This window comes from Lepisma saccharinum, chromosome 20 (genome assembly GCF_977018435.1).
Source record: "Lepisma saccharinum chromosome 20, izLepSacc3.1, whole genome shotgun sequence".
In the NCBI taxonomy this organism is placed as follows: Eukaryota; Metazoa; Arthropoda; class Insecta; order Zygentoma; family Lepismatidae; genus Lepisma; species Lepisma saccharinum.
Window position 1 is genome coordinate 31,563,458 of NC_139248.1, and position 23,651 is coordinate 31,587,108.

General features: G+C 38.5%; 1 protein-coding gene and 1 non-coding gene across 3 annotated transcripts in view; both read left to right on the forward strand.

Moving 5' to 3' along the window:
• LOC146003849 (inactive dipeptidyl peptidase 10) overlaps positions 1-23,651 on the forward strand; it is a 601,005-nt gene that overhangs the window by 352,290 nt on the left and 225,064 nt on the right. The gene's annotated exons all lie outside the window — the stretch shown is intronic.
• On the forward strand, positions 23,439-23,513 carry TRNAT-UGU (transfer RNA threonine (anticodon UGU)). Its single transcript has one exon. It is a non-coding gene; the product is annotated as a tRNA-Thr (tRNA).

The following is a 23,651-nucleotide window of genomic DNA, read 5'->3' on the forward strand; positions in this document are numbered from 1 at the left end:
TCTTTATTAATCCTCCTCACACACACAACCACACTACGGCCAAATTTCATTAAAACCAACTTGCAATTTACGTGCCTAATCCAGTTCACGGACAAAATGAAACCGTACCGTACCGAGACCATATCTTTCTTGGTCGAGGTATACGTATACTGTGAACTTACATAAACTTGAATAGCATAGTGCCGCCACCACACATTTTTGATCTCAGCTGTACAAACGCGACATCGTCTTGAAATTCACAGGGATTGCCAATTTTTTTTTATATACATATTGAATAATTTTCTATCCGGATTTTAAATATCCGGATATTGGATATTCAGATACCCGGATATCCGAACTGCCTGTATTATCCGAAATACCCTTATATCAGATATTCGCTTTATCCTAATTATCCGATATTCGAATTATCCTAATTATCCGGATATCCGATATTCGGATTATCCTAATTATTCGGATATCCGATATTCGGAATCCGGATATGCGATATTCGGTTTATCCTAATAATCCGATATTCGGATTACTAATTATCCGGATATGCGATATTCGGTTTATCCTAATTATCCGATATTCGGATTATCCTAATTATCCGGATATCCGATATTCGGATTATCCTAATTATTCGGATATCCGATATTCGGAATCCGGATATGCGATATTCGGTTTATCCTAATTATCCGATATTCGGATTATACTAATTATCCGGATATACGATATTCGGTTTATCCTAATTATCCATTATTCGGATTATACTAATTATCCGGATATGCGATATTCGGTTTATCCTAATTATCCGATATTCTAATTATCCGGATATCCGATATCCGGATTATCCTAATTATCCGGACATCCGATATTCGGTTTTTTCTAATTATCCGGATTATCCGAAATGTCCGGATATCCAAGTGTATACATTATCCACATAGTTATATCGCTTATCTTTTCACCGGCTATCCACATATTCTTCTATTCTTCATGTTCGTATTTCACTAGAAATTTTCTACAAATCATTCATCAAATCTCTTCCATCCGGTTATTCTGATTATCCGAATATCCGTAGGATACTATTAGGATATCCATATTATCCGAATACAGATATCGGATGATTTCAAATTCGGATATCCGTTATCCGGATTTTGTGCCCATCCCGGCTTTAATAAATATCCTTAAAATACCCCTTTGAGATGGAAAGTGCTTGGGACTCAGAGCGATACTCACAACAGGAGTCTTACAGAGACTCTAAATGTTTCTTTTTAAGTACGAAGTGAATGTACACACATGATCGGATACGGAAAATTGTGCGACAGTGTTTCATTATACAGACATAGAGAACTGAAGTCGTGGAATTGACAAATGCTCTCATGTTACTTCGTAAGTAATAAGTCCATATAGAGTTTCTGGCTTTCACGTATTATGGGAACGTATTATTTCTCTCTCTCTCTCTCTCTCTCTCTCTCATTTTGCGGTTTCGTAGTCAGTGCTTCGTAACTTTCTTATATATATTCACTTATTGTTTATGATAATTGTAAACCCATATTTTCCTTTTTCATATTTGTTAATTAGTATTGTTATTATGATTACCTTATCTGATTTTTCCTCCATCGTCTCATCTTCAGTCTTCTCCAATAATTCCTCGCTGTTTTTAATGTTTTAATTCTTCTCTCTCTTTCTTCTATCACTCTATCTCAATATTCCGTTATAAGGTTAACTAAAAGATAAATATAGAATAATATTCCCTTTTTCTATTTCCTTCTATCTATGTTCTTTTTCTCCTATCCCTTCTTCTTTCTTTTATCTTCCTCTTCTCCCCCTATCTCTTTCTATCCCTTCTTCTTTCTTTTATCTTCCTCTTCTCTCCCTTCTTTATTTCTATCCCTTCCTCTTTATTTTATCTTCCTCTTCTCTCCCCTATCTCTTTCTATTCTTTCCTCTTTCTTTTATCTTCCTCTTCTCTCCCCTCTCTCTATCCTTACTCTTTATTTTATCTTCCTCTTCTCTCCCTCTCTCTATTCCTTCCTCTTTATTTTATCTTCCTCTTCTCTCCCTCTCTTTCTATCCCTTCCTCTTTATTTTATCTTCCTCTTCTCTCCCCTCTTTACTTTATATTCCTCTTTCTTTTATATTCCTCTTCTCTCCCCTATCTCTCTTTCACTTCTGTTTCTTTATCTTTCTCTCTCTCTCTCTCTCTCTCTCTCTCTCTCTCTCTCTCTCTCTCTACAGTGTGCGAATTAACGTGGGTGTTAGGAATTTCTCCCACACAAAAAAATTAATCTCCGGCAAAAGAAAATTAGGTATCCCCTGCCTTATATCCCTGAAAGAAAATTGAATTGGGAGCATGTATTATACCATTTATTAACGCAACGAAAAAATCATTCAGGCCTACTAATGGTCCAGCATAAAAGATTTCTGTGTTGAAAAGTATGCAGTCTTGTGGATTAGAAACCGACCAGCATCACCCAGCAGAGACAACAGCAGCCTCTTTTCCACTTAGGTTTCCATGGCATAGTGCTCGTATTTTACATGCATTAAAGCGTTCACAAGAAGCTTGTAGGTAAGTTACGTGGACCTTAAGTCTGAATTTGGCAATCGAAATGTGGTCAAGTTTTCAGCGTTGCTAATTCTATAGCTCTTTTTGTGTACGAGTTTAGGTTTTTTAGGATGTAAATATAGATTACGTCTAAATGTTACCATAAGATTTAATGACCCAGGTTAGAAGCAATGTTCTAAGGTACTTCGAGCTGCTGTACTTTAGTTTACTGGTTGGTAGCACACAGACACGTAGCCAGGGGGAGGGCTAAGGGTGCTCAAGCCACCCCGAAATCATACAAATATCTAATTTAAATTGTGTATAGTGGCAATTAATTTTACTTCCTCAGCAATGTTAAACATTAGATATAAAAATCTTTAGTGTATAATAAATGAACCACCTTATATTTTTATATTATAATATTTAATCCAAATAAATGGATCCTCAAATTCCAAAATTTAGAGTTTTCTTTGTGAGACAGTGTAAACTTTAGTATGAGTAACATTTTCCACTGATTCTTAAATCCTTTTAAAGTTAATAACAAAACACAATAAGTATGATTTTCAATACACCAACTGTACAAAAAGTAAGAAAACTAATGGGAAACAATTGTGCTGGATATTCACTCATACGGTGAATCATATAATAATAATAATAACAACAACAACAACAACAACAAGAATAAATTTGCATTAAAATTGGTTTATTTCAATAACTTATAATACTGTAGTTATTAATGTAAAATTACAATTATAACCATAGTAATAATTTTTTCATTATTATTTTACTAATCAAGATTTATCAATGGCCTATACCCCTCTACAAACATTTCTGGCGACGCCGGTGCTCATAAGGGATATGCCCCGCCCGAAATAAAGCCCTGGCTACGTGCCTGGTAGCATATACAAATTTGCATACCCAAAAACCTAACTCCCGAAATTAAATCATAAATACGCCAGTGAGTGGGCGTCCCCCACTTCCGTCCCCAAAAGGAAAAAGCTTAATTGACACAGCATATCTCTCTCTTTTTCCCTCTAGCTCCGACCCCCCCTCTCTCTCTCTCTCTCTCTCTCTCTCTCTCTCTTTTCATGAAAATACAAAATATTACGGCGGTTTACCATGAAACAACATAGTTGAGGAGGCCTCCAGTGGCGCAGTGGTAGCGTCGTCGCCTTGTAAATCAAGGGGTCCCGTGATTCGATACCCGGTGGAGGTACATTACACAGTGGTTCGGATCCCACTTTAAACTGTAGGTCCAGTCACGATTAGTCTTGTGTGCATAAAGTGGACTTAAATCAATAACTCAACAGATTTGACGAACAAGTGCTCGCCATTCTCGTAACTCATTTGTTAGTCTTTGGACGCCTTATAAAACCTTACTCCCAGATCACATGCCCAGCCTGAAACCACGTGTGGTAGACTAGAACATGAGCTTGGTCAACGTTTATTCTATTCATCCCGAGAATCCGAAGACAGAATTTTAAAAAGTGCGACCATTCATGTGGAATAAGGAAATTCGAAGACATAAAAACACAGACATCTGCGTCGGGAAGTCGGACGAAGCTTCATTCCGCAAGAGAATTGACATTTTCCGCTGAAGACACAGACACAGTGTGTCTCCTTATTCAGACTTTGTTCCCGTCTCTCCCGGAGACAACAATGGATGTAGAAGGAAGCAATCTATTTGTCTCCTGACAACAATGGAAGCGAAGGAGACTTTCAGCCGCGGAAGAAAAACTTGCAAGCCGCTTTAAACCCAACAAAGCGAATGCAGAGTGTTGAAATATGAGCTCTGCTGAAGCATCACTCCGTTTGTTTTTGTGCGCGACTATGAAGATGTACTTCAGATCAAAGCATGTTGCGACAACGGTTGACATGACATCTTAAATAATGTTATGGGAATTCAAAGAGTAAATCACACAATTTAAATGCGTTTATATATATATATCGAACCCGGAACCTTGAGCATGGTAGTCAGACGCGTTACCGACTGAGCCACCGCGGCGTGCATAAAATAATTAAGGAAAGAGAAACTGCACACACAAATTTGATAATTCTCATGCAACTTTCATTATTTCCCTTTTGGTGTAGCAGTTACAGATGAAAGAATTTCAAATTATGTCCTGATGTAGAATACAATGAAAATTGAAGTGCATGTGCCTCTTTACGGGGACCATATCTTCCGAAACATGATTTTAAAGAAAATATATCACCGTTATTTCTTTTGATCTGCCACCTTGGAGCGTTAGGTAAACATTGTTACATTCAAACAATAGTGGCGTTGCAACTTTACTTAAATGTAGCCTTTCAACAATGAGTTCCTACAATTGTGTTTTTTTTTCGAACATGAAAAAGATTAGCCGTCATTGTAGAGACTTGAACAGAATAACAGTCAGTTCAAAGAAGTGAACTTGGTTTCTGTGGATGTGTTTTGGGTGGGGGCCTAGGCGTGCGCACGGGGGGCAAGGGGGCAGTTCCCCCCTTAATACTGCCCGTTAGAAATTTATTGTAGAGGAATCTTGTCGACAATATTATACAATATTATACTATTAAAGAAAAATGAAGTATGTTCATGTTAATGAGAGTTCCAAGCAATTACGTAGGGAATATATTATTTACTATGTAATTGGACTTTCCAACTTTATTCTCTAACAAATTTATTGTCATTAATTTATTGTTATTAGCACTTCCTCATACTTACGTGGTTGAACGATTCTGATACTACGTCAAATGCGACATGTACATTTTTCCTAAAATTCTGCAGATCAGTGGCAACGATTAGTGGACAAGGGGGCAGTTGCCCCTCTACTTTTTGCACCCGGAACATTGCCTCTTGGAGCTAAGCCTTGTCTGCTAAGAGAAAGTAAACTTTCCTTGTCCCCCAAGTTTTGGCATGCAATCATTGCCACCATGGACGTCCGGAAGGGGGAGCAAGGGAGGCCACGCTCCACTGTAAAATGAATATCCACCTAAAATTATATATTTCACACATAATTTCGTTTCAGACACACTAATTTTTGTTAATTATTATAAGGTCATTGAAGGAACATTATAATTTCAGACTGAAGCAGTGTTTTTTGAGGGGCATCACTATTATGGGGGAAAATATGCCTTCTTTGCCCCCCCTGGAAAAAATTACCTTGCTTGCTCCTCCCTGCGGACGTCCAGACCGTCACTGCTGAAGATACTTTATGTTTTTCCTGTGACGAAGTTGTTCGTGCGAAAGATTGCTCTCTAAGATGGTACAATATCAGATACCCATTTAAACAGCTTAAATTATCTGTTGGGGCCTCCCCGATGTCGCAGTGGTAGCGTCGTTGCCTTGTAATCAAGGGGTTCCGGGTTCGATATGCGGTGGGGGCACAAGTGGTTCGGATCCCACTTTAAGCTGTAGGTCCAGTTCCGATTAGCCTTACTGTGCATAAAGTGGACTTAAAACACCAAATCAATCAATCAATCGATTATCTGTTGTTGCCTTATGTTGAGCAATATTTTGTCGCACAGGTTTGTGTCAGTGACATAGTGGAGGTGTTTAAAACTTCTACCAACTGTAAGAAGACTAATGTTGTAGTAGGATATTCTCCTAAGACGGCAGAAGTTAATTCCAATCTTGGACGACCAGTGTTTACGTTATCCAATATTTGTAAATATATATGTAAAAATATGTGCCTTTAATTTGCAAACTTGTGTGTAGTGAAAGGTTTAGTATAGAAGAGTCGGGAATTTTGTTTAGATTCAGCCAGTCATCTCCATCAGTCTCCAGACTTTTATTAACTTTAGTGGTGTTGCGAAAATGCAGAAATGTTATTTTGGCTAACTCAGAATTAGACATTTTTTTACTGGAAGAATCATTGCTAATAGACATCATTTAATTTATAAATATATTATTATCTAAACCTAGAATTATTATGGTTGTTGTTCAATGCCGCTGCTATAAGAACATTAAAGGAAAATTGAAAACACAATTTGCGGAGGAAAGTACTATTAGAATACTTCTGAGAATTGAGTGCAAAAATAAGCACTCAGCTGTGCGCTGTGTGACAGACTTTCTATGTGAGCGACTGTGTTGCTGATGGTGCCGTGCTGTTAGCGAACGTTCTGATATCGAACACGTGCTCTTAGCGAACACAGTTACGGAAGGATTTGCAGGTGCCTACTGTTAGCGAACACGCAAACTTGTCCTGTCTTATTTGTCCTTGAAACTGGTCAGCATGCAAGTGTTGCCAGTGATAAGCCAACTTGCGTGGAGAAACACCTCTTTGGCTGGTGCCTCTTGACCTGACCTGACTCGGGTCTTCCTTGTCGCACAACAGTTTTGCTACCTTGTGTTCTGACGTCAGACGAGGAATGCCTACGAGGTTAGGTTAGGCCTGCTAGGTAAGGTTCCATTAGCATAAATACGAGGCGTATTTTTTAAGTAAGTACCGTTTTGATATGTACAAAAAACAAGTAAACTTTTTGTAACAATTTTATTTTTACATGAAAGACCACACTTTTATCTACTTTTCCACATAATTGCCACCAATATTAAGGCACTTATCATATCGAACAACAAGCTTTTGTATTCCGTCGTCATAGAAGTTTGCCGCCTGAGTTGACAGCCACTGCAACACGGAGGGTTTGAGGCTATCGTCGTCATCGTGGCGCTGACCTCCAAGATGCTTCTTCAGTTGCAGAAACACGTGGCGCTAGATTGGGGCTATATGGAGGATGATCAAATTGTTCCCAGCCAAATGATGCGATGAGATCTTGACAAGAAAAGTCAAACGTTTGCTTTTGTGCGCCTCACTTAACATTTTTGGTACCCATCGTGAGCACAATTTTCGATAGTTTAAGCGTTCGGTAACAATTTCGTAGATAACACTTCTTGAAACTTCAGGAAACTCCTCTGATAACGAAGAAATCGTGAAGCGTCTGTTCTCTTTCACTTTTTCGTCGACTTTCTGCACGAAATCGACAGTGATCACTGAGGGTAGCCCACTCCGTTCCTCGTCATGAACATTCTTTCGGCCATCTTCGAAAGCTCTTACCCATTTGCGTACCATTCCATCACTCATAATGTTTTGTCCGTACACTTCACAAATCTGATGGTGAATTTCAACTGCTTTCACGCCTTTAGCACTAAGAAAACAGCGCGTATTTCACAGTCGGCGGGATTCTCAATCGGCGGAGGCATTTTAAATACGCAAAAGCAAATGTATACACGATCGATTGTTGCCGCAATGGCGTATGTGGCTTGCCAACAGATGTAGGTACACAGTGTGCATGCACGGGAATTTCAAAACGGTACTTACTTTAAAAATATGCCTCGTACAATGGAAAAATATTATTTAGGCTAAGGAAACTAAACATAGCTAGCCTAAAATTAAAAAGCTTTCTTCCGTGACGTCAGAACACAAGGTTGCTCAAGTGCTGTGCGATAAGTGAGACCCATTTACATTTATATTTCTTATCTAAAATTTGATTTTAAGGAAGATGCAATAATATATTAATATTTTAACAAAAACTTTCATGTAGTTAACCTAAATTGTTGAGGATCCTTCATTTAGCTAATTTCAAACACAAACTGATTATAAGGTACCACTGGCAACACTTGCATGTTGACCACTTTCAAGGACAAATAAGACTAGGGAAAGTTTGTGTGTTCGCTAACAGCTCGCACCTGAAAATCCTTTCCTTCCGGTGTTCGCTCAGAGCACGTGTTCTTTCAAGTAACCCACACAAAGATTATCGTGGAAGGACACGTGCTTATGCTGGTTGAATAACAGCAAGAAATCTTAATCATCTTTTCGAGATTGGAAATTATCGGAAAATCAGTGTTTGGTGTTGTGCTCATACTGTTTGTGAAATTAAAGCACGGATGACAGGATCATCATTCTTTTAATCTTAATAGTAAGAGTCAGGCGTCGAACAAAAAGCTTAGACTATTGAATTTCAGAAATACATTTAAGAGCCATTATTTTGAAATTCGAACAAAAAAGGGATATTTTGATAGTTGTATTTTTTGATTGGCTTCATTTTTTTTATATGTTGAAGAAGATCATGAGAAATTAATATTGTGCAATTTTGAGACCTTGAAAGAAATTTTCCCTCCCCTGTAGAAAATGTCAAAGTTCAAGATCGGATCGCCCATTTTTCATGAAAAGTGAAACATGGGTAAATTCGGAATACTGTTTTTGTTTTGATATACTGTTAATATAAGACTGTTTGCTTATATACATTCAATTGTTTTGATGGGACATTGTTGCTTTTCATTGTTATGCGGCAACAAAGAGGTCCAAAATGCAGTTTTTTCCTGTTTTCGGCCCTTAATATCTTGGTTAAGCAACAGTACTCCAAAGATTTGTTTACTGGGCATTGAAGCTCACTATTAGGACAAGCTACCTGATATAGCACATTACTGGGATATTGATCCGCATCTTTAGAATTAGGCCTATCTCAAAACAGCATCAAGTTAAAAATACACTAAGTATGCCAACTTATAGGTGAATATATATACTAACACCAGGAAAGAAAAAACTTTGGGGTCTCGTCCCATTTTTGAGAAAATATTTGGAAATGTCAATTTAAATTATCACACTTCCTCCCCTATCAGAAAGTGGAACAGACCTTTCTCGTAAATTCTTTGTTCCAAATGGAACAGCCCATGTCTTGACAAGTTGTGGGACAGTTTTAGTTTTTCTTTCTTTGATGAATAGCGTAGTGGTAACGTCGCATCCTTGTAATCAAGGGGTCCCAGGTTTGATGCAAGGTTGAGGTACAAGTTGTTCGGATCCCACTTTAAACTCCAAGTTCCCATTCCCGATTAGCTTCCCTGTGAATAAAGTGGGCTTAAAAACAAAGCTTTATATACAGTGGCGTACCAAGGACTTTCGAAAGGGGAGGAGGGGCTATACATTTTTTAGTAGGCAGCCATCTATTTGTCATCTTTTCCTGCCTTTGACATGCTTTTCACTGGTCCAAAGGGGGTTGTTATTCCCACCACCACCCCTATATGCACGCCACTGCCTATATTGCAACAAGAGTATGTTTGTAAACGATTCTGTATTATTGTACCATATAAAACATAACTTTCTTGTTATATATAACTTGAGATTCCCAAAATACACCAATTTCAATTCAGGTAGGCCTAAGAGCGGATCTTCCTGATGGAGTGGTTACCGTAGCAATCCACGACGCCAGGGGTCCCGGGTTCGAATCCCGGTCTGGGGATGATTGAGTGTTCTTTGTGAGTGTCACTTCATCGATTTCATAATATCATCACTCACCCTCCAGAGGGTTCTGCGTGGGTGATCTTTTTTATTGTAAGCGCCATATTTCCACCTGGTGTCGAAAAGGTTAAGTGTGTTTTTTTTTTTAGTTGGGCATTCGTTTCTCCATAATCTCTACACTCTCTATGCCAAGTCACCGCAATCCGATGCTTCTAACGGGCTCCAGAAGGCTGGGTAGGGCACTCTAAGCACCCGGTGAATGATGAAGCCCAAGGCCATGTAAGCCACAAGGCAAGGTAAGACTTATTCAGATCTCCGGTCCTGTTCCTCTGGCTCCAAATGACAGTCGCTTTGTCACGAATTGGGAGTTGTCACGAAATGTCATCAGTCACGTCCACTCCTCTTAAATCACGTTTCCCCTTGAAGGATAGAAGCTGTGACGGAAAAGTTAGATTCTCACGATAGAACTATTTGTCTAGAAGGCCTCTTCGACTTTCGTGCCAAACGTTAATAAATAACCTGTAGACAGTCGGTTGGTGGGAAGGAAACATTTCCTCAGCGTTTGGGAAAACCTCTTTGCCAACTTCCATGCACATCGATTTGACACGACAGACTATTCTTTGAATAGAACATGGACATCTGAAATTTACATAATATTAAAAAAAAAAAAGGTGAGGGCTCTAGAACCACGCTGTAATCTGGAGTTAGTTGTAATAGATCTGAGCATCAGTTATTACGATGTAAGATTAGTTCTACATCCTCAGTACCATATAATTATTCGTATTGTTCATTCAATGCAGTGACGTTGTTTATTTGATGATGGTGTAACCAGTGATGTGCCGTAGACTATAAGTTTGCGTCTACATGCGTTGTCTACACGTAATCTACGCGTAGATTACATTGGGTTGTAGTTTACATAGACTACGTAGACAATCTAAAGTGCCTTAAAATTAATTTTCAAGGGTTTCATGAAAAGAAAGTGACATTTTCAACTGTATTGGTTCCTAACAAAATGGAAAGAATCCTATTTACAACAAAATTTATATTCTCTTCCATTATTAACTATGGAAGAATATAAATAGTATGCAAAAAACAACAACAGATGGCAGTCGTGAGGCAAGAGTGGTCTTTGCCCCATAAAACACTAGAATATTTCCTATATTAGGTTTCTTCCTAGGTGAGAAATTGTTCGAATTTGGAAGAAAGAGTATGAAAAGTTCTCTTCACACATCAGCAACTGATACGCAGTATAATTTTATTTTAATTCCACGGCGCCCTTTGCTAAGTTATTACCTTTCACCATGTTGATTACATAGATACGTGTATAAAATAGTCTACGTGTAGAATGTAAACTATCGTTGTTTACGCGTAGACGCACATCACTGGGTGTAACTCAAAAATGTACACTCACCGGCAATAGAAATGGGACACCTAAATTCTGAATTCTCTGTAAGGCGTTAGGTGGGTTGAGCAACGTAAGCACCAAACAATTCGAAACATATGCAGTACGAACAGTCACATGCAAGGATGTATTTATGGGGGGTCCAGTTGGTCAGCCCCCCCCCCCCCCCCCCGAAAGACTTACCAAGTACTAAAATAAAGTAATGAAAATGTACTTTTTAGCATTTGTTGTACAGTAGTCGATGGTTATTTATTTTCTATGAACTTGGAAGACTAGGATTATTACATTGGGATCATACTGCTTTGAGGCACAGTTACAAAGAAGATTTATGCACACTACTACTTATGAAAATATCCATAAAATATTAATCAGCAACATATTTTTTTATTATTATTCAATAAGAATTCAATTCTTTATCTATTTGACATTAATTTCCTTCTTTTTATACAAATTTGGCGATCTTAAGTGCACGCAAATTTGATTATAAATATATGCTGTTATATTTATATTCTTATACCATCTTTTTAAGTATTCATATAATAATAGTAATGCAATAATAATAATATTTACATGTTTTATTTAGTATTTAATTTAAGTATAATTTAATTGTTTTAATTTGTCGGACCCTGTGATCGAGTGGTTGGCACATCGCGCTGCGACGCCAAGGGTGCGGGTTCGAATCCCGCTCGGGCTTGGTTGTTTGTGAATGTCCTTTCATCAAGTTCATCACTCATCCCCATCTTCGCAAATCAGCCAAGAGGCATAAAACGCGAAGTAAAATAAACTAAATCAATCAATCAATTGTTTTAATTTAAAGATTGTTATTATTATTTGTCGGACACTTGGTTCGCCCCCCCCCGAAATATATTTCTAGATACATGCCTGGTCACATGAGCTAAATGGCCAGGCGTTGCTCCTAAAATGTAGCATTTATCATATTTTTCATAAGATAATTGACATTTTATGTACAAAAAGTATAAATAGAATCTGCTCGTGTGCCAAAAAAAAAGTTCAATTTTGTCCCCAAGTGTAATTAGCAACAAAATGGTAGATTTTTTCACTCATGAGATGTATAACGTAAGGTCTATTTTGCGATAAACCTGAACCTGGCGGGTTAATTGGGGTCATGTGTGTTTCTTTTGTTTTCTTAGCTGTAATCCATTATAATTGCTCCTGTATTAGTTTCAGTCGTCTCCGGTAGATGGGGCAGTTTCTTATTTTTAAAGTTTCACTGGTAGAGATTGTAATGTGTGTGCAGCTGCCTGCTAAAAATATTAGTAAACTCATCAAATTAAAGAAATAAACACTGTATGCTTTTATTGATTTCAATATAATAGGATTCCAGAAATATTGTACCAATGAGCTTAGATTTTATGTACATTTTTATAATAAATGCTGACAATATCCACTATTCCTTAATGGATTCATATTATTGTCTTGCAGCCAGTTGAGATTCGTGTTTTTTTTTGGGGTGTAGAAAGAAATTATTGTAATCCGAGGAAGGTTTGAAAAATTGTGTACGATGGCTCAACAAACGAAATGGTTTGAGCAAAAAACCTGAAACGTTTTTAGAGAATTCTTTGTTTACTCCCAACCTTCTACCGATTTCCTGGCATAAAATTTCCTCACGAAGAAAATTTGGCAGGATGTAGAAAAGATAAGAGGATGGATCGTGGTATGGTTGTAAAAAACTTGTCGCTGTGTAAGCATACTCCATTTTATTTGAAACATTTCCGCTGGTGGAGTAAAAAGAGTAAAAATAAGATTTGGACCTTAATTTTGCTTTTATTTCCTGAAAACATATTCCTTTGAATTAGATTTCCCTCTTACAGAGACTCACGTTTGCAGATTATGAAAGATTTTATCATTATGTCAAAAGCAGAGTGCTTGGTGCTAACAAAGATCAAACTGTGCTAGGTTTAGTATCATTTTGCTGGGGTTTGCATCACTGATTGAGGAAACTATCGATGCTTCCTCGCTGGATGCTTTAAAATCGCAACCTTCCCCCTGCCCCTTTTCCACTCCTCATCCATCTGTTGGTAGTGATACCAGCGAGGTTCCTCAGGCGGGGCAGCACAGCCTGTGTGTCCATCGTCTTTGGGCTGCAGCTGGAGCGAGCGACAGCAGTCAACTCTGGACAGTAGCTAACCTAGGTACGTACATTGAGCCTGTGATGTTTCTGAATATTTCCTGATTATAAAACGATGGTTGAATGACTGGAAGTTGGAGTTCGTTGTCCATAATAATTAAAAGATACTACGGATCGTTACGATTTTATAACGCGCATTATTATTAAACTCCTAAAAAGTAGAGAACTGAAAGCAAGTATAAATGAGCTGTAGGACGTTCCTCACTTCCTACATGGAGGAATCGCCCCTGCTTGTAGTATTTTGGTGTAGATCGACGAAATCGTAACAGGTGTCAGTAAATAGTCGACAAAGGGAAATAAACAAGCATGTCTTCCACCGCAGGGTGATTCAAATGAAAGCCTTAATTATATATTATGAGGCAAATGAGGAAATACAGAAAACTATACATACATCGTTTATCGACGTAGTCCCCATGACGTGCAAAACACGTATTCCAGCGCTTTGGAGGTGCATGGGTACCTCGTGAGAAGAATTCTCTTGGTTGTGACTGTAGCCACGAGGTTTTCACCTCTTCATCGTTTCGGAAATGCCTGCCTCTCGTCGCCTCTTTGAGCCGTCCGAACGCATGAAAGTCACTGGGGACGAGGTCTGGTGAATGTGGTGGGTGGGTGAGACATACAAATTTCATATCCTGGATTGTCGCAACCGTTAAACGGGCAGTATGCGGTCGGGCATTGTCATGAAGTAACAATGCACCGGAAGTCATGAGTCCTCGTCGTTTACTTCTGATTGCAGGGCGAAGATAATTTTGGAGTAGATCTGCATAAGAAGAACTGGTCACTGTTTCTCCCTTTTTCATGTAATGTTAAAAAATTACACAATTTGCATTCCAGAAGAGAGTGAGAATGACTTTTCCTGCTGATGGGTGGGTGCTGATTTTTTTGGGTTTTGGCGACGAGCCATGGAGCCATTCCATGCTCGATCTTTTTGTTTCAGGTTGGTGATAGTTCACCCAGGTTTGATCTCCTGTAACAATTCTTTCCAGAAATTTATCACCTTTGACCTGGAAACAACGCAAAAGTTCCTCACAGGCATCGAAGCGACGGTCTCTCAATTCAGCAGTCAACTGACGTGGCACCCATCTCGCCGACACTTTATTGAATCGCAGCACATCATGGACAATATTGTGTGCTGAATCAACACTGATATCCAAAATTGCGTCTATTTCCTTCAAAGTAATACGCCTGTTTTCCTTCACCGGCTCTTCCACTGCGACGATGTTTTCGTTCGTCACAGACGTTTCGCCGCTTTTTAACTTTCTACACCACTCGTACACTTGTTGCAGGGACCCACACGAATCACCGTACTGCGGTTTCATTCTGCGATGAATTTCAAGTGGCTTAACACCTTCACTGCCCAAGAAACGAATCACAGATCGCTGCTCTAACGCGGTGCATGTCGTCAATGGAGCGGCCATCTTTGCAATGACGCTGCTTCCTTCTTCAGTGTTCCAGCATCATGTTCAGGGTGGCGACAGACCTGGAAAACCGAGAAAAGTCAGGGAATTTGAGGTGTCAAAAAAAGTCAGGGAAATGTCAGGGAATTTCATCTTCATTGACCTTTTTTTTATTTATTTATTTATTTATTTAAATATATCGTTAAGGAACTCTGCACGGGAACAAGAAATCGCGTTCGTAACTTTCAGCCTAAACTTTTAGTCCCCTTTTATGCGCAACACAACCACGGCGCCAGAATGGCAGGAGGAGAGAGAGAGAGAAAGAGAAATTTCTCTCGCCCGGGCTTCTCAGCTGGAATTTTAACTTCGGACACTCTTTGGAGGAAAATTGTTATAACTCGGGCACTATGGGAGGAATCTACTTCGGATAAGTTTTGTTTTGCAGTTAAAGCATCATAGCATGCAACCGTGTACAATTCAGAACGCCGAACCGAGGAAGGGGGGTTTGGGGGGCGCGACCACCGAATTTCAATGGAAAAAAACATAAAAATCTGGAGTTTGCCCCCTCTTCTCCCGCTATTTTGGGGATAAGGTGCAAACCTTAGTATTCTCTTCAAAGAATGGACGTTTTGAAAGAGATTGAAACATGTTTCATATTCCTGGGTGCCATACAAGTTGAATAATGAGCCAAAACGTGAAACTCTGTTCGGAAATGTGGCATGGATATGTTGCGCAGGGGGGGGGGGGGTAGGGGGTAGGTTGGTCATCAATATGAATTTCCCAGGCTTGCTCCAGACCTGTGTCAGAGTTTCCACCCAAATATAAGTGTATGAAGGTCCAAAAAGCACATTCATTTCGTAATCAGCACCATGATACATTGAATTATCATTTTTTCTTGTCCGTATGGGAGTTGTAAGGGTACAGAACTGTCAACAGATGGAAAGGTTGGGAGCGGGTGGCGCCGTCCAATAGTTGTCGGACGTCGTAGTAAGGCATTTTGTTGTAGAAACTGACAATCCGACAATTTATCTCACTACAACATGCGACAGAAATTGCATGGACTGCAACATCCAAAAAAAAATCACATGCATAAACAAGAAGAGCTTTAGACTGCAAATATGCTGCAGGAATTTCATTACTCTTCTGGCTCACTTCAACTTATTTAATGTAGCAGTGCTTACGAAGGTTTTCTATCATCATCCTGAAGTATTACACTAGTATTGCGATGAAATTAACGCTCTCTGTCCTGTCTGTTTAAACTCGTGAGAGATGGTCATTAATATCTCACTGAGTAAGGATAATGTCCAATATTATGAAATAAAATACTAATAATAAATACTTAAATATTTAAATATCATATTCACTCGAATCATTCAATCATAAAAGCAAATCACTTTTTTCAAGAATTGACTTTTCTCTGCCAGCCCTGCTAAAATTTTCACTTTCCATCTACTGATTTATACGAGGGGTGGCCAGAAAGTAATTTCTGATTAGTAGGGACACTAACCGTGAAAAATGGTAATTGCTGCGAAATTATGTTTAGGAATGTGCAGTGATGTCTGGACACATTTTTCGCCCGTTCGAAATATCGAAATAATGCGAATTGTTGGCATTGTTAGCGTTTTTTTTTAAAGAAATGTTCTAAAACAACGAAAAATTCCATGAAATCCAACATTCTTGTCTTTTCTAGGCCATGTTTGTGTACATAGAACATGTAAGTTTTCCAACATTTTACTCAAGAGTAAAATATAGAGTTATACGTACGTGGAATAATTCCGACAGCCACATTAAATCATGTATTTCACACGATTTTTCAACTTCTATCAAAACCATTTGCATCACAGAGCAAAGTGGCAGGGTTCTAACAGAAGATCGAGTGCGTATCTACCATCACACGGGAGCCATATCTTCGTATTTGTCGCACGAGATATGTTTTGAATAACCAAGCTAAGTCCGCACCATCGGCATTTGTCGAGCGAGTAATAATGGAGCTCAGTCGTTAGGGCGTCTGACTATTATGCAAGAGACCCGGGGTCGATCCCCTGGGGGGAGAACCCGGATGTTTTCCACCTATTCGAACTGCTCCGGCACCCACCCAGCATCATATGAAGCTGGTACCTTGAGGAAACTTTGAGGGATAAAGGTAGCCAGGAGCGTGGTGCTGATCACATCACCCCCACCTTCAGCCGCAATGAAGAAAGTGTGGGGCCCTAACTCCACACCCCTGTACACCTTCATGGAAAAGTGCAGGGGAGCACTTTACTTTTACTTCCTCAAAAATCTGTTCCAACATATCAAACTGTCACGAAAATACGTAGACCATGTGACCTACAATTTAAAATCATAGTTTAAAAGCACAATGGAGTATTAAGTTTCGGTATATATGGCAGATAAATGTTCTAAAGCAAAAACGCGAATTTTGGGAAATGCAACACTAACAAGTCAAAAAAAGATAATGCCAATTTTTGTTGCCATAATATATCGGTATCTGTCACGTGAGATTGATTGATCTTAATTCTTTGGGTACGTCGCCACTTATGGTCATTATGCACCCTTCAGTATATACGGGGAAAATTCCATTATCTAAAATCCTTACCTTAAAATTAAAAAAAGGGGTATGGAAAATAACTTTCCCAAAATAACTTTCAAGGTATCAAACTCTCACGAAGAGGCATAAGCCATGTTACTTACAATTTGAAACATTAGTTAAGAACACCATGAAGGTATAAAACACCAGATATTTGCCAGAAAATGCGCTAAAATGAAAATGTGAATTTTGGGAATAATAACACCGTATAGTAAAAAATAAAAAATAAGAAAATACACCAATTTGAAAAAAAATAACAAAATATGAAGACCCCTACCGATTAGGCATAAATAAAGCATGAATATCATTTGTAATTTATTGCATTAGTAACAGTGAGTCCTAACCTAATTTTCGGCATGATCACCATCGTTGTTTCACCATCGTTGTTCTGGCATTTGTCGTAGCATGGCACTAAATTTTGTATGCCCATGGTATATGTGTCTGACAGCAAAGATTGGAACTATCTCTACCCCAGTGTAGCTGTCAAATCCTTGCCCTGCCAGAAACCTCTTCAGTTAAACAAAGAGATGAAAGTCGGTACATTCAAGGCCAGGACTGTACAGCTGTATGGGGTTGTGCACATTCGATTGGCCTTCCGTAAATTATCTGCACCATCGTCTGACCATACTATCACTCACGACGTCCAGTATGCACACCTCACACGATTGCTGGTGGTTCTGTGCCAAATTCTGAGCGTGCAATGTAGGCTACATCGCAGTCGGTGGGAGATTGTACGAGAGCTGCAATCTTTAACCTAGAACTGTCATAAAACGGCTGCATTGCAACTGTACCAGATTACAGATACATGCCACATCTTCCTGCCTGCATGTGTGTGTGTCTATCTCTGACCACTAGTGCTGCGTATAGGCACCATTGGAGCTTTTTTCAGGATGCCCCTCGTATATGAACTTTCAGAAGCTTTTATTATTAGAGTATTCCTGTTTTAATGTGTGATTAGCTAAATCAGGTTCCTATACAATGAAATTCTATAAATTCCTTGCATTAAGTTTCTAATACCTACATACCCTTTTCGTCAGCATTAATGGTATAACTGCATGTTGTCAGTTTCACAGTACTTCACTTGGATATACTGTACTGAAGCAGAAATCCCATTGATAATGTAAGGAAATATGACACTTTATTTTGTTCGATTCAATTGTTACACTTATATGCAAGAGTTAAGTTGTTTGCTTTACAGAGAAAAGAGAAGTAGCTTATGCATTGAAAAATGAGTCCGCACTCATGGTTCTTGCAAGCAGAGAGTTCCAAACCTCAGTGGAAATATCAACATATAATACCGATAATGTATAAGGAGACTGATAAATTACAAATTGAATTTCTTAATCAATCACTCTTCATTCTTAGCTTATTTAGTCGTAACTTTAAAAATAATTAAGTATTTTATTTTAAACTTACTGCGTATGACAAAATTCCGTAATCCTTCCCTAGCTTGTGAATTGTAAAAATTTTCCAAATTCACTATTTTGCAGTTTGAATTCAAATCATAGAGAATAGAGAAATGAAGTCAATTTCACAGAGGGCCTCCCCGATGGTGCAGTGGTAGCGTTGTCGCCTTGTAATCAAGGGGTCGCGGGTTCGATACCCGGTGGAGGCACAAGTGGTTCGGATCCCACTTTAAACTGTAGGCCCAGTCCCGATTAGCCTTACTGTGCATAAAGTGGACTTAAAACAACAAATAAATACAATCAAAAATCAATCAATTTCATAGAAGATAATATTGGTACTTAACAAAACCATACGTGGATCTGTATGAGTTTATTATTTCCATTTGCAAAAACATCGATTTAGTTTTGTTTGTAATTGTCAGGGAAATTTTGTAAATTTTGTCCTGGAAAACCTGGAAAAGTCAGGGAATTTCATTTCTGCTTGTTTGTAGCCACTCTGATGTTGCCACCTGGTGTTCATTCTTTCAACCACAAGGATAACTCCTGCCAACTTATAAATCAATATCGTACAACTTTCGGAATTGTATTGCTCTTTTAAAGTTTTAATTTGAATCACCCCTCGTAATTAGAAATATCTTCTTTACGAATCTCTTCAACTTTCCCAGAGACCAGAGCTCTCTGACTAAGGGATACAGCAAAGTACATTTCTACTGAGTTTTCCTTCACTGCTTTTCTGATGTAAACGAACGCGTGTGTAGTTTTTACTGTTACAGTTATTTCGGGCCTTTTATGCAATGTAATACCGGATCATTCCATTAAATAATAGCATATTACAAACTAGAGGTTCTACACGAGAGTAGATTATAGCTTCTGATATACTAGAACAGTTCAGACTATGTCAATATTTACTCTCGTGTACAACCTCTGGTAACCAAGATTTAAGATAAGAGTTAGCATTCGTGTTTTGTGCAATTTTCGTAACTTTGTGTAATTTGGTACAACTATTTTATCTTCTAGTTTATTCTACAATTATGTACAAATACTATATTCAATATTACACAACTAATTTGTACTTGTGTGGTGAAATTCAAGTGAAAGACTCCGATTGTTTAAGTTCATTACGATTATGTAATTGATTACTTGTAGTATCGGTCTATGTATGTTTGTATGTATGTTAATTGCATTGGTTCTGTTTATGTATTTGTGTGTGTTTATAAACTTATATTTTGTAAGATTGCTTATCTGTCTTCTGTAATTGGAGGACTTACCTCTGTTCAGGCAGTAATTGAATCTTTATACAGGGTGTCCGGCTTAGACCTTTCACATTACAAAACAGTATAAATTTAGTTACATTCAACTTCAAATGAAACTTATTGTTTGTATGGGACTGGCAACTGAGGCCATTTGCGAGAATCACCAGTACTTCGAGTTGACGTGACGCGCATGCGCGTATAATGCATATATTCCAAGATGGCGGAGTGGACGGATCGGCAGAAAGTGTTCTGCGTTCTTTCACTGGCAGCAAACAAATCTGTGAAGCTTGTTCAACGTGATTTTCGGCGTGAATTCAATCTTTAACGTCACGACAATGTTCTTTCCTATTTGAGTATTGCTAAGTGGGATAAACAACTAAGAGAAACTGGAAGTGTTGTGTCGGTGCGCGCGAAGTACGCGAAGCGGAAGGTATCAGAGGAAAACATTGAAGTGATTTGCACTGCATTCACAAGAAGTCCAAGAAAATCAATAACAACAACAACAATGCTTTTCTGGACAAGGTGTGCTTTTCTGATGAAGCTACATTCCACACGTGTGGCAAAGTTAACAAGCAAATTGCCGTATTTGGAGAAGTGAGAATCCTCATGAGTTTCGTGAAATTATGAGAGACTCGCCAAAAGTTAATGTGTGGTGTGGGTTAATGAAAGAGAAGATAATAGGCCCGTTCTTCTTTGCTGAAGAAACAGTGAGAGGAACGAATTATTTAGACATGCTTCAGAATTACGCTGTGCCTCAAATGCCTCCAGAAACCATTTTCCAACAAGACGGAGCCCCGGCACATTTTGCTATCATTGTACGAGAATTTCTCGATGAGCATTTTCCCAGAAGATGGATAGGAAGAGGATCTAAACCACTTGCTTGGCCTCCGCGCTTGCAGGATCTTTCCCCCCCCCCTAGACTTTTTTCTTTTGGGGGTTCATCATGGACCAAGTCTACAGTATGCCCGTCGAGAACTTGGAAGATCTGCGTAACAGAATTCGTCAGGCGATTAACAATGTGACCCCTCAAATGCTAGTGAATACCTGGACGGAATTGGAATATCGGTTCGACATCTGCCGTGCCACAGGGAGGGCTCATATCGAGGTTGTGTGAAGTGCTGGAGCTGGGACAAAAAAATGCATGAGTTTTTCTATCAAAATGTAAATAAAATTGGGTTTCTCTGCAAAATTATGCTCTTTTGTAATGTTAAAGGTCGTCTATGCCGGACACCCTGTATATAAAAGTTGATGTATGTGTGTATATGTGTATGTATGTTTGTTCCGGCATAACCCTCGAACGCCTGGAGCAATTTCAACCAAACTTGGTACACATATCACTTACAATCGGAAGGAAATATTGTTGAGGGTAAGGCACCCCTAGTGGTGCGGGTTGGAAGGGGGTGACATGTAAAAATATAATCGAAAATGACCGATATTAATATGGAATCCATAGCTTTCGGGGTTGCTAAGATGAATAGTGACACTCCCGATGCCGTTCAAATTATTTATTCTTGCTCCTGGAGGTGAAACTAAAAATATTGTTTATAATCCAGTTTTGAGTTAAATTAATATTTTAGTGAATTTGTAAAAGATTTTACTTTATAATTTGCATACAGTACTTATATACTTTTAAATACCTGTAAATAAAATTAGTTAAATTTTACACTATAGTTAGAATTCGTTATTTTCCTGTCTAATAGAATATTCGGATACATAAATACCAGGGCAACGCCGGTTAATCAGCTAGTAAATAAATAAATTTCTCCCGAACTCACATGAAAGAACTATTTAGTTGATAAACACGCTGAACTAATGAGAAAAATCTTCTCCCTACAATTATGCATGGTAAGTGCAAAGGAATTAAATAACGTGACACCGTTATTATGGCGTAACTATTACTACAAAAACCTGTGCGGAAATGTCTTTGAATCATTGGGATCGAATCAGTTTTCGATAATTCGAACCCACAATACACCTTCTGCTGGTCGCTCTCGCCATTTCGCGATACTGGCGATCCTGGTGGAGCAGCTGGAAAGCAGCTCCCAAGTGGGAATGAAACTGTATTGAGGCCGACCTTGTTTGATTTTCCATCACAAATAGTTACGTCATAATAACTGTCTAAACTTGTTTCATTCTTTTAAAATTACCCTGTATTACTTTTGCTGAGTGCAGTTGAAAATGTTGATCTGAAAATGTAAGACTTCATGAGGAGGAGAAAAATGTTTCGAATCAGGTACTGAACACGATTTTATAATTTTTATTTTCAATTTTTGTCCAATTAAATTTCTGGGCGATGATTTGAACAGAAATAGTTTTAATATGTGTACCATTTTTATACAATCTCAAAAAATTTCTGATTTTCAAACCAAACGATCTAATGATTCAAATCTTCTAAATAAAGAACGGAACGAGTTTACAATACCGGACCACTCTCCAATTTCTATGAAATGTCGCCTACTCACTAATTGTGAACTCCTAAACACGAATCTGCATGTAATAATTGGTGGTCAAGTATGGAAATCGAGAAAAAAACGAAGTAAACTATGTTTTCTTAACGTAACGTAACCCTACCATGAGAACAATATCTCCACGCAAGACGCCATTTTCTCAACATGAAGAAATCAACAGGCAAGACAAGGTATAGTTCTCGTAGCTAAAATATTAATTTTTCTTTGTATTTATGCTAATGGAACCTAACCTAACAGGCCTAACCTAACCTCGTAGGCATTCCTCGTCTTACGTCAGCAAGATTGTTGTGCATAAAGGAAGACCATTAACGAATTGCGAAAGAAAGATGGTTCCGAATTGCTGTGTAGGGACAATCAGCGTGGTAAATCGCAAGGTTATTTTACAATTTCTAGACGTAAATGTACAATTTTAACAAGCGACCGCCAAATATGAACTACAGTTACGTCATCAGGACATCGAAATTAGTAAGTAGGCGAAATTTTATAGAAATTGGAGAGTGGTCCGGTATTGTAAACTCATGCCTAAAGAACGTATAGATGAACTATGTCAGAATTTTTTGTCATTCATCACATTTTAAAAAAATGAAAGAGAGGGGGGTCATAGGGGGACGCAAAAGGGACAGTGAGTGCAAATTAATATTCATGTTGAAAAATTTTCAATTGAAAAGGGGGGAGGGTAACTCCAGTATCATCTTTCGAATAGCAAAATTTCCAAGAGCTTAAATTTTAAAATCAGAGATGGCGCTGCAGTGTGTTCCAGATGAAACTTTCTCGCCTTTCCCTAGGAACGCCACCGTAGCTGTAAGCCACCATGTTTTAAATTTCAGTTACATCTCTAGCCATTTTATCATGGAATGAGGTCAGATATCGACTCTTATTTTTGTTTCCGCCCTGTCCATACTGCTCACTCTCTGCTTAGTTATAATGTGATCTGTTAATGAAAAGGATTTGTCTTGTTCAGTTTTTATAGGCTGTTTTCTACGTTTCTATACTGGATAGCTTTATAAAGTTTAGTAAACGGCTTCAAGTTGGCTTACAAGTGCCTTCCCCATGGCGCAGTGGTAGCGTTATTGCCTTGTAATCAAGAGGTCCCGGGTTCGATACCCGGTGGAGGCACAAGTGGTTCGGATCCCACTTTAAACTGTAGGTCCAGTCCCGGTTAGCCTTGCTGTGCATAAAGTGGACTTAAAACAGAAAATCAAACCAAACCAATCAAGTTGGCTTAAGCTGATCCATTTGTAGTTAAAATACACA